This window comes from Heloderma suspectum, chromosome 1 (assembly GCF_057233095.1).
Source record: "Heloderma suspectum isolate Gila_16-S chromosome 1, 16-S_ref, whole genome shotgun sequence".
In the NCBI taxonomy this organism is placed as follows: domain Eukaryota; kingdom Metazoa; phylum Chordata; class Lepidosauria; order Squamata; family Helodermatidae; genus Heloderma; species Heloderma suspectum.
In genome coordinates this window covers 207,507,285-207,519,652 of record NC_139458.1, presented here as the reverse complement: position 1 = coordinate 207,519,652, position 12,368 = coordinate 207,507,285, and positions in this window count along the sequence as shown.

Below are 12,368 nucleotides of genomic sequence, written 5' to 3'. Positions count from 1 at the left end.
GGTCCTGAAGGCGCCACAGACAAGTTCTGGGCTGCCCGTCTGAGCACTCCCTCACTCACCTCCACAGCACCAGTTATGTGCTGTCTGTACACCCACGGGAACTGAAATGATGACATCTTCATTTTTTTAGTTGTATTTTTAATGTGTATTTTCCCCATCGAATTTGGCACTTGGGTCCACCAGGTGACCCCCTAGTTCGCCTATATGGACTGGATGCCCCTGCCCCTGGGATGCCCCCTTTTGCCTCTGCATACCTCAGCACCCTGACACTGGCGCTGCAAGGGTCACAGGTGTTTCCATGGGGGTCGGGATCGGGGTTGTGAAATCAGATCTCCCTCTCCAAGGTCAAACCTCTGCCCCTACCCTCAGAGAGGTCTGCCTGGGTCCATAGGATTGCTGCTTGTCAGGTTGTTCCACTCTGCCAGTTCTGACATCACATTCTGGCTAGGTGAGCTGGCCCTGCCCCAATGAGATGATATAGTCTAGTTTGACAGTGGGAAGGGAACAGAGGGAGAGGCAAGCGTCACAAGAGGTGAATGAAGAAATGCTGGTACATGTAGACGCTTTAGTGCTGGCCCTCCCATGAGGTGGGGTGAATCTCCAGCCTTGGGGGGCAGAGGGATCCAGAAGGACAGTGGGTCACAAGCGCCCCCACCCCCACAGGAGGGCTGTATGCCCCACCACTCTTTGAGCACCTCTCAGAGTGAGGCAGGAGACAGGCAGCCACCCCAGAGAGCCCTGCTGGGCAGGCTCTTGCTGTGGGAAATGCTGCAACAGCACGGCAGCTGGCCCAGCTCTCTGAAGTAGCTCATGATGCTGCCTGTCCTATGCCTCACTCTGCGGACTGCTCAGAGACCACTCATAGGGCGGGCAGGCGGGAACTGCAGAGGGCCACGTTAGCTGCTCTCCTGCTGCAGCAAATGCTGCATCAAAAGAACAGCTGGCATGACTCTCCAGAGTGGCGGGCTGCCATCTCACTCTGAGAGGTCCTCAGAGCCAGGCATTGGCCTGCCTGGTGCTTCAGAGAGCCTGCCTAGCCCAGATGCATTCCTGTGAAGGACCCTGCTTTGGAGCAGTGGTCCCCAGTTGGCCTGTGCTGCCACAGCACAATCAATCTCCAGGGCTACCTCCCTGCCAATGCCTCACTCTGAGGAAGGGCCCTGCCCTGAGGGGGAGGCAGGTGGCATCCAGGTGGGGAGGAGGAGGTGGCGGCCACGTGTCCACCCACCTCAGGTGGTGCAAAGTTTTGCATCAGCCCTGAGACTACTGTTATGATGCAGTTTTGAATTTCCACATGTGTCGTCGTTGTTCTACGGGAACCATTCCAGGAAATGCTTCTGTGAGGAAAAAATACTATGCCAGAATCAGCTTACAGAGGGAGCGTCAGAGTTCCCCATGACAGGTAAATGGAAGGTCCTGTTGAGCTCCTGCAGTGCTGTGCTTTGCCACACATTCCAAACCCCCAGAGAGACCAGCATCTCTGGAGTGAGCGTTGTTGCGTGTATCTTCAGCCACGAGGTCATTTTTTCTGAACTTTGGATGACTTCGGATAAACGTGGCATGCACATTACCATCTCCGCTATCGACAGGAGACTCTGCCCTTTACTTTTATCCAAGTGCTTAGGTTGGATTGCAAGCCACAGCGCCACCAGACTGGCCGATTGCCACAGCCCAAGCCATGTGCTCTTTCTAATAATGTGCTGGAAATGCAAAAGCATCAAAAGAACAAGAATCATAAGGACATCTTTACAAGGTATTTGCTATCACTCACCCCGTAACTATTATTTCAGGCCAAACATTGTAATTGTGGTGGAATGGCAGATTACAGATTTATACCAACTTCCTTCAGTCAACTCCTACCATTATGCTCCTAAATTTGCACATGTCCACAGTGCCCCCTGGAAAGGTGCCATTGGTTCGTCACTTACGGGATACATCATATACTTTTTTTCATTACTCTCCCCCCCCCCGCCAAAAAAAGTGGGACTTGCACTATTTATAGAAGGATGAACATGCCTCTTCTCAAAGTCTGGCTTTTGCCGTAGCCTGTAATTTAGGGTAATATAATAAGTAATTTAGAATTAAAGATTTGAGACAACAGTTCGGCATTAACGTCTTTAAGACAAAACATTCAAAATAAAACCGAAGCCACGGGAATGAACTCTGTCATTAGATGCCTACTTTCAGCTAAATTTGTACCTATGGCTGCTTAAATCTCCAGTAGTTTCATTGTGACCTCTTGTGAAATAATACTAATAAAAATAGTATTATTCATCATGGCGAAAAACCAACAGAGCATATTTTTTATCCCCGAGGAAATCTTAAGCCGCAGCCCTTTGAATTGTATTAATTAGTTTGCATTCCAAAATGATGGATATTTTTATCAGGAAAAATGGGTCTGCTGCTGGTCTTGGTGCTGCAGCACATATGCTGTGGCAAGCATGCATGCATTTTCAGTTGTGCGCGCTACACCGTTGTTGTGACATGTTTCCATAAAATGTTCATCGGACGTTTGCTGCAATTAATTTCATGGCATGCTACAGATACATGTAGGAGGCACACTGCTCAAAGCCTTTTTAATTTTCTCTACATAAATCAGGTATTAAACTCCTTTTCCTTCTCGGTACGTACAAGGTGCTGGCAGGCAGCTGATGTCAAAGCGAAATGTTAGAAGTGCTGTAAATAATGTATGTCAGGTAGTTCAGCTGAGTCCATTAACTGTGTTAAGACAGCCCATTCCCTGGTCAGACCTCCTAGCAGAGCACATGATCCCTGCTAATTCTGCAGCCCTCTTTCTAGAGCAAGGGATCCTGTTCTGCCTGCTGACAGCAAAGTCTGGAAGGCCTTCTAAGAAATAAGTAGCTGGAAATCCTAATCCTGACTGTACTGCTCATGGTGTCTGCCACCTATCCTGAATTCTCAGCCTTGAAAGTACTTTCCAGTAGGAAACCCTGAGGAATCACCTGCAGCTAAGTAGGGATGGACAGACTCACCTGCACCCAGGCTTGCCGCTGCTGGCCGCCCCTGCTCACCAGGCCGCACGACTGGAGGGCTTGGACAGCAGTCTGGGAGCACCCTGCGGCTGCCTACTCCTTGATGCGAGCCACCATTTTTATGCAAGATGGTGGCCCTGTCATTTCCGCATTTTTAATGTTGCACAAAATGGCGACCATACAAGGACATCTCCACAACGTTAGAGGCATAACGGGCCCCTTTATGCCTCTAATGTTGCAGAGATGGCCCTCTGTGGCCGCCATCTTGCACAACATTAAAAATACAGAAATTATGGAGCCACCATCTTGCATAGAAATGGCAGTTTGCATTGAGGAGCTGGTGGCTGTGCTGCGCAGTGCTCGATGAGCGCATCCGCGAGCTCCTGTGGCTTGGCATGTGCCATCAAGGGGGCCAAGCGGTGGTGGTGGTGGCGGTCTGTCAGACTCCATCCTGGTCTCGGGTGCTAGTGACATCCCTATGGCTAAATCACATTGCCATATGGATGGGCCATTAACTGGATCTTCTCAGAGCCCAAATGACACACTGGGCAATATCCATTGCTGCTCATGTGCTAGTGAGACCCACTGTTGGTGCAACAGGAAGCTAGCACTTCCTAAAGCAACCAGAAATGAGCTGAACCAATCATTTCCAGAATGAAACAGGTCAGCAGAGTTCCCTTCTGTGAGCTCCACTGAGCTGTCCCATTCCAGAAACAAGTGTTTCAACTCATTCCTGGGGTTGCTCTGGGAAGTGTGAGCTTCCTGTTGCACCACAGATGGGTTCCTCTGGTGCAACATATTCAGTGGAGGGGCGCACAGGCAGCATTGGACACTGCCAGCTGTCTATGGGGCAGCCATGCTCTTTGTCTCAAATTTGTGCTACTGGAACAGAAACAGAGAGTTACTTCTATTTCTGGGAAATGTGCCACAACAATCACTTTTTAGTTGGTTAATTGCCCATAATATCATGAAAGAAAATTTAGAAAATACTTTAGGCTAGGGATGGAGGAAAAAATGGTTGGGCTTGAATTTCACACTTCTGAACCAATATGCGAACCAAACCTCAGTCATCCTTCGAAATTTGCACTTCTGCAAATTGCAGTGGAGTTCTCCAATTTTTTTTTTTTAAACATCTTAGGGAAAAGTGTGCACAAAATTGCATATATTCATGAAAATAACATTAAAGTGCATTAGTTTGGGAAAATTAATTGAATATGAGTTTAGTTTAGGAAATTAGTTTAGGAAAATTGATTGTTTTTTTAAATTTATCCCCAAATTTGGGATGGCCCAAATTAAGATTAGAAAAATCCTCAAATTTCAGGACAGACCAAACTGAACACTGGAAAAATGAGAAACTGAGCACATCTAATATTGACGGATTTGTTCATCTCCACCATCTTCACTTTGGGCATGAGGCAACATGGAGGAGAGGGAGATGGAAGAGTAGTGGGAGGTGTCCACGGCTTTCCCCCTAAAAAGCAAGGGCTGCTTCTCTCTGCAGTAAACACATGTCCTCAAGGACCAGGCAAGAAAAGGGGAGGAAGGGGAAAGGTCTCTACTGAGCTTCATGCTATGCCTTTCCTGCCTGTGCAGCTTCACTTGGATGAATCATGCCTAGGGATGGGTGAGAATTTTCTTTCATTTCAGTTTTGAGAAGTACTTACCAAATTTTGCAAAGTTCTCCATATCTGAGACAAAAAGAACTTGATATTATTATTTTTTAAAAAAAGATTGAATGAGGGAGAAATGGAAATTGATAGATTCATCCATCCAGGCCCAGCCTTTGGGTGCTTTGCTTTTAAAAATCTGGGTTTGAATTCCTGTATATCCAATCATGTTAATATGGTATGTAAGTATTATTAATTTTTTAAAAAAGATTAATTAGGGTGGCCACCTCTTTTTTTCTGGTACGGTCCTTTAACAGCCATATGGCAGGCAGATACACCATTGCCTTCTCCATGCTGGGAGAAGCTGTATCTATTGAATTTTGCCAGTGCAGATGGGTGAGAATTTCATTTTCTGATAAGAAATTTATCAAAATTTGTGAAGTACTTCCAATTCAGGAGAGAAAGAACTTGAGGTGTAAAACATTCACATGTGGGAGAAAGCAAAACCGATGGATTTGTCCATCCTTCATTTCATGCCCATGTTTTTGAAGCAGAGCTCCAACTTGATAAAAGAAAGCTTAATCAAGCCATCATATGAGTTCTAGTTCATTCATCTATTGATTTAAATGTGTGTATGGGTAAAATAATATTTCTGAAGAAAGAAGTATGCTTTTAAAATAACAACAACAACAACAACAACACGCTCCTGTGTAGCTGCAGGCATCATTTCAGAAGGACTATTGCCACATGCTTTCCATCTTCAGATTTTATAAGGACTTGTATAAGGACTTGCTGACCCGATTTTCTTTGTCTTCTGAAAATGATTTGCAAACTTTTTAATGGATGCTTCTCTAGCTTTCCCCTTGGTTTCTCTCTGCTGTGCCCTGGTCTGCCTTGGCCAACTGCCAGAGGGCACAGATCAGGCAGTAGGAATGACCTCCCTGCTCCTGATTTCACTGCCAGATTCATTCTGGGTGTTTCTGGAATTCAGCAGCAGCCCCTAGTCATCTTGACTTGCCATGGTGCATTTCCTTTTAAGGAACCAAATAGGCTGGTGTGCTCTGGGATCCTCCAGTAACTTGGTCATCAAGAGCACTGAACCATCATACTTTCTTGTACATTGCGAGCAAAGAGATTACGGTTTGGATGAAAGGGAAAAACAAATGTTCTGCATTAAACATCAGAACTGTTGTGGTGTTTGAGATTTTCAAAACATTGGGTGTGGCTACCACTTCTTTATATATTCAATTAAGGATCTGTCATTCCAAGTCCTGGCCCAGACTTTTCCTTTGGATGTCAAATACACCAGTCTCATTGATTTCAGTGTTCTTCCAAAACCAGAATTTAGCTCATAGTCAAGTCATTTTCATTGGAATAATAAAGATGCCTGAAAAACCAATGATCTTGCTCCAAGTATTCCTAAATTTAGACCACTAGTTGGGATCCTCTCCAGGATCTAGGAAAGGAAGAGTCAGATTTTACACTTGGGATGAAATAAAACTTTAGCCTTACAATGTTAAGTGTCTCCCACTCTTATTTTAAAGATCTGTAGACCCACAATGGGGAACAGATGTGGAGGGTGTTCTGGTACCACTGGCCCTTTCTTTGTCCCAATATATGTCGCCACCTGGATTTGAGATTTTTGCCTCTTGTGTGACCAGAATACGCAATGCCAGTGCAAGGCATTCTTTGACAGGCATCCTTCTTTGGTAAGGAAAGAGAACAGCAGGGAGGAAGGGAGTAACAGTAGCTCCTTGCTGCACTCATTTCTTCTCCGCACCCAAACCTTCAGATCCTCTCCAATGGTTCAAGCTTTACTTTGTCTGCTGTATCCATTTAGGCAAGCAAATTTACATGCAGCATAGCAGCTTACACATTGCCCAAAAAGAGGACACTGATTTGCGTAAAATTTGCGTATGCTAATTTATGTGAATAGATGTGAATTTAGAAATAACTAGTATAATTTAAATAGAAAGACAACACATCACACCATAGTGGAGAAGACTGTGACCAGGTGACCTGTGTGCCTTGCTCAGCCTGCTGCCCAGGGGCTCCCTGCTGATGGGCAACTTCAAGGCTCTTTTACACTCTCCCTCCTTCTGGTTCGTAGACTTTAAACCAGACTCAAACTGGACAGCCCTTAAAATAGCAGGCACCTTCAAACAGAGGGCTGTCCTCTGTAAAGCAGGATACACAGCCACCCTATTTGCATACCTTCACAGTACAACAGCTGATCTGTTTTTTCATTTTGTATTTTGATTGAAATTTATTTTTATGTCATTTTATTTTAAGCATTTAACGCCCCCACTTTATTAGTCCAAAGGTCTCCCAGGGCAGCATGCCATGTACTTTAATGTAATTTAATTTTGCCCGTCAACACCTGCCCAAGTCATCATGAATTAAAAGCCTTTCCCCACAACATGTGTATGTTGTGAACAAATATAGGGAACGGGCAAAATTACTTTTCCTCTTTGTCTTCATCACAATGTGTGTATATGTGTGAGTGGGGTGGTGGTGGCGCCTGACAATAGCACAATTGTGAAAAAACGTCCTACAACTGCTCGCTAGGGAATGCTGGGAGTTGTAGGACTTTTTCGGTCTAAACATGCATAGGCTTGTGTGCTAAATAGATCATAGAGCCATGGGAACAGTTTAATAGTGAGGGTGAGTGGCTTTTCCAGGATGTGATCATGCGAAGGCATAAAAAATGTGTTGAGCTTGAAATCCTGACAATTTGCCCCATTCGTGGGAATTTTGGTATGGATGATCAACCTTGGGAGGAGTGTAATAGTCCCATAAAGAAGTTCAAAATGTTTTCACTGAAAGGTAAGAAAGGTAAGAATTGGGGGGCAGGTAACTTGATTGCTAATATAAAAACAGCTAGGTTTCTTGTTACATTTACCCTCTGCTTACCAAAGAACCTATGTGTTTCGACTACAGTTGGAAACAAATACAAGTAGATAAATTTGTTCAGTTTACACTTCAGTGTGAACTCATCTAATTTTGCACTTTCAAACCACTATGTGAACTGAAACTCAGTTATCCTTCAAAATTCACACTTCTTCAAATTTTAGAACGGAATTCTTTGTTCAAAAAATGCATACAAAATGCGTATTATTAGGGAAAATAACATAAAAATGCTTTATATTAGGAAAATGGCTTGCAACAAATATATATATTAGGCAAAAATGCATACAAAATGTGTGTATTAGGAGAGATGTGCATAAAATATTTGTGAATTTTCATGCGCGCTTAAAAACCCCCTCAACTTTCAGGATGAGCTGAACATAAGACTGAAGAAATGCTCACAGTTTGAGATGGAATGAATTTAAGATTGGGAAACTGAGAGAAACCAAAATTGACAGATTCTTCCATCTCTAGCTGACATGTTGCTGTGCTTGTTCGCACATAGTGTGCAGGCAGCTGTGCATATTTCCATATCTGCTTGTGGTTGTGAGTGACCGAGAGCAAGAAGCTGCCATGAGTTCACTTGATTTGCGGTTCACTTGATTTGGCTCACTTCCTCTACTGTTCTGACATCTGTCTTGATATCTCTGCTATGTTTATTTAGTTTTCAGTCTGAGATAACAACCATGGACTACATTACAGGGTTGTCATATCTCAGCTTTAATATCTCCACACAATGGACCACATTGTATGCCTAGTATACTTTTTGAACTACTGAAAAAAGTACAAAGTTAATAATGATATATCTTACAGGGTTATTGTAAACATAACTGAGATAATGTGTCTAAAGTGCTTTCAGTATCTTAATGCATAGTATAATTGTTAAGTAATTAGCCACCAATGAAGCCAAATCTCTCCCTGGGCCCCACACCTGAGAGGGATCATGTAATTCAGTGCATTCCCTTTTCAAAAAACAGCAAACCTTACATTCAAATAAACTTTTGCTTTAAGAGTGAGATAACATACAAATTTATTCATGCACCAATAAGCATGGCAACTGTAAGTTAAGGCACTTAGTGGAACTTTGTAACTGTGTAGGTAGTGAACCCATTGCACAGTCTCACATATTGGGTTGGATCCAGATTTAGGCACGTGGAACTGGGCTGGTGGAAGCAGGCTTCTCTGCCCCTTCCTCCACAGCGGCTGATTCCAGCCTTCTGAAAATGCTACCCAGAAGGGATGGGGACCCAGCTGATTGGGGTGAGTCGTGGTGTGTGTGGGGGATGGGGGTCCTTGAAGATCAGATGGGGGCACCCTCCATGAGTGAAGCCACTGCTGTGACATCCAACAATTAAACATCTTTCAAAGGGGATTAGACAAATTCATGGAGGAGAAGGTTATCAATGGCTACTAGTCATGCTGGCTAGATATTATCTCCAGTAGCAGGGGCAGTGAGCCTACGTACACCAGTTGCTGGTGGGAGGGAGGGTGCTGGGCAGGCAGGTGCTGTCGCCCTTGTGTCCGGCTGCTTGCAGGTTCCCAGTCAACAGCTGGTTGGCTAGCATGTGAACAGAATGTTGGACTAGATGGACTCTTCGTCTGAGCCAGCAGGGATCTGCTTATATTCTGCTAAGTGAGCGCATTATATGAGGCCCTGGGTCATGTTGTTTCCATCCTATTTGGTACATGAGGGTTTTTTTTTAAAGATCTTAACTCTTCCCTTAAACTGAAAGAGTTTGCTTTCTCCTAGAACTATTTCTTGCTTTTCCCTAAATATCACAACGTTTTTGTTTATAGATAAGAAAAGACAAAAAAACAATTCTTCCCTTCTTACCCCCATCCCCCAAATCTTATGTAAACTAACTAAATAAAATATGAGGTGAAACTCTGGCCATTAATAATGCATCTGTGCTATGGCTTTTTGTGCCTCGCTGCAAAACATTTGTACCCGCTTGTAATATTTCATTGTATTTTTTAAATACTTTCTTAACCTTGAGACCAGTGGCACTGTGCCTATAGTAATGGTTTCCTAGTGGTTTTCTTTCCCCCATAAGATTTGGAGCTGGATTCTGAGCATGTTTAGTCAAAAGGACGTCCAGCTGAGATCCATGGTATTTACTTCCCGATGAGAAGATGTAGGATTGCAGTCCTAAATGAATTTACATATTGCACATGGTTTAAAAAAGAAGCTTCTGTGTGTGGGGTTTTTTTTTTCTTAAAGGAATAGACAAATACTGGAAATAGGGTCACACATTGTTTTCCAAGTATTCTACAGGCATGCCTCCCTGTTTGGTCTATCAACCTATGCTTTTGCATTTGCTCTTTCTATGGGAAGCTTGCAAGATCTGCTCATGTGAAGGGGTAGACAGGTCATCAGTAGAAGGCGGCTGTAAGGTTTCTCTTCAGACCTTTTGCAAATGGAAATAATTTCCACCAGCCAATGTGAATATCAGTGGAGGCTGGTGGCTCTGATTTCGGTGGGGCAGTGAATCTGCACTGGGTTTCAGTCAGAACTCTAAAGGACCTCTCCAAGGTGCTGAACCCTATCCCCAATAGATTCAACTCCTTGGAAAGTTCATTTACAATTCTGGCTGGTTCTGACTGAAACCCAGAATGGATTCACAGCCCTGCTGAAAATAGAGCCACCAGCCTCCACTGGTCAATATTGAGGGGGTCTCCAACCCGTCAAGTGAGACCTAGCATTCTAAATATTCTACCCAAAAGAGTGAGATTTACACACAGGATTTCAGTTAAGTCTCACATACAGTAGCGAGAATTGTATAGATTAAAGTTTCTAAGCAGGCCTGCATTCCATTTCAGGTAGAGGGGCTACCTACACTGTCCAAGCCTTTTCCCATATTAGGATAGGAATGCAGGAGGTTCTCTTATATGGAGACAGACCATTGTTCCATCTATCTCAGTACTGTCTAGGGATGGGGAGAAATTTGATTGGTTCGCATCTGATTTGCACTTCTTGAATCAATTTGTGAACCGGAATGCAGGTATCCTTGGACATTTGCATCTCTCCAATTTTTTCTCCAATAAAAAAATACATACAAAAATGTGTATGACTGGGTGTGTGCAAAAATATGTATATTATTGAAAGTAATGTACCACAATGCATTCTATTAGCAAATATGTGTATATTTGGCAAACCTTTGCACAAAATACTTCTGTTAGGAGACATTGTGCACAAAATAGTGCACCCATTTCCACATGGACCAGTTCTGGCTTTCTGATGAATAATATGTGAATTGTGTAATATGTAAATATTACATGATGAGTAATATTACCTCTGATGAGTAATATGTGAATATGTAATATGTAAATATTACATGATGAGTAATATTACCTCTGATGAGTAATATGTGAATATGTAATATGTAAATATTACATGATGAGTAATATTCCTTCTGATGAGTAATATGTGAATATGTAATATGAGTAATATGTAATACGTGAATTAGATAAATATTTGCATCAAAGATATGCTCTTCGATGCATATATTTCCTTTTTAATACTTTTTATTCTATTTTTTATCTTTATAAATGAAATAAACAGTACCAACAGCCTAGTCATTATCTACAGTTTCCAACAATACAATATTCTTAGGAGGACACAGCAATAACGAGAAAGAAAAAACAAAAAAAGGAAAAGGAAGAAGAAAGCGAGAAAGAAAAAGAAAAAAATATAAAAAGCTACTTAAAAGGATTAAATTTAAACTCCATTACACACAAACTTCAAATATCATTCTACTTAAAAGTTATACCTATAACATTGCCAGTATTAGAATTCAGTATAGTGCAGATAATCAACCTTACATTTCAATATCATATCGTCAGTCTTATAGCAAGGGAGCCAGCCTACAATTCATTTCCAATAACCACATATTGCCCTTCAGTTAACATATAACAGTAAAGCTTAACAATTTAACCAGCCAAAAATATTACTAACCAAAGTCTCATAATAATGATAGTAATAATAATAAAAAAGGAAGGAAATTAAAGAGGATAAGCAATAATAATAACAAATCACTAATGAATTTTACACTATCTATATTTTAGATGTCATTTCTAATGTCATTTCATAGTATCATTTCTAGATCTATATATGAATGTATACATATCTATACACACAGAAACAGAAATTTTATTATACAGTATATCATGTCTAATGTAAAAAAAGAGGAAGTAAGAAAAAGAGAGAGAGGAAAAAAGGGGAGATATATGTAAACAGTCCTCTGGACTCACATACTGCCTGGACCTTATAACCCAAACAAATCTGAAGAGCAAAAATAATTGAAAAGTTCCCAGCTCATGAGGCTGGGGAAGATGTCTCCCATGCTTTACTTTGAATGCCAGCTAGCCAAGCCTCCTCCATTTCATGATTTAAAAATTTTTTAATCTGGCCTTCAAAACAAATGCAAAATATAGCAGGATATTTGATATGATATTGCAGATTCATTTGTTTTGCCTGATTTCTTGCCCTGGTAAATTGCCTTCTTTTATCAGTGATTTCTTTAGTGTAATCCAGAAATAACATAACTTTGTCTCGTTTTGGCACCCTAAATAGTTCTCCCACTTCTCTTGCCAAGCACAAAATACGATTTTATGTAGAAACTCTTGCAAATTGAACTATAACAGTATAGGCAGTCCCTTTGATGCCACGAACTGGTCCTGGAACACAGTATGCATGCTCGATATCGAGTAAATAATCAGATGGCAGAGCGAGTAGCTCATGCAGAAATTTATCCAAGAATTTAGACAGACTTATATCAGCAGGCAGATCTTTGATACCAAGGATACGCAGATTTGCTCTATGAGTATATGCCTCCAGTTGGGAAATTCTTGCAGACAGGAT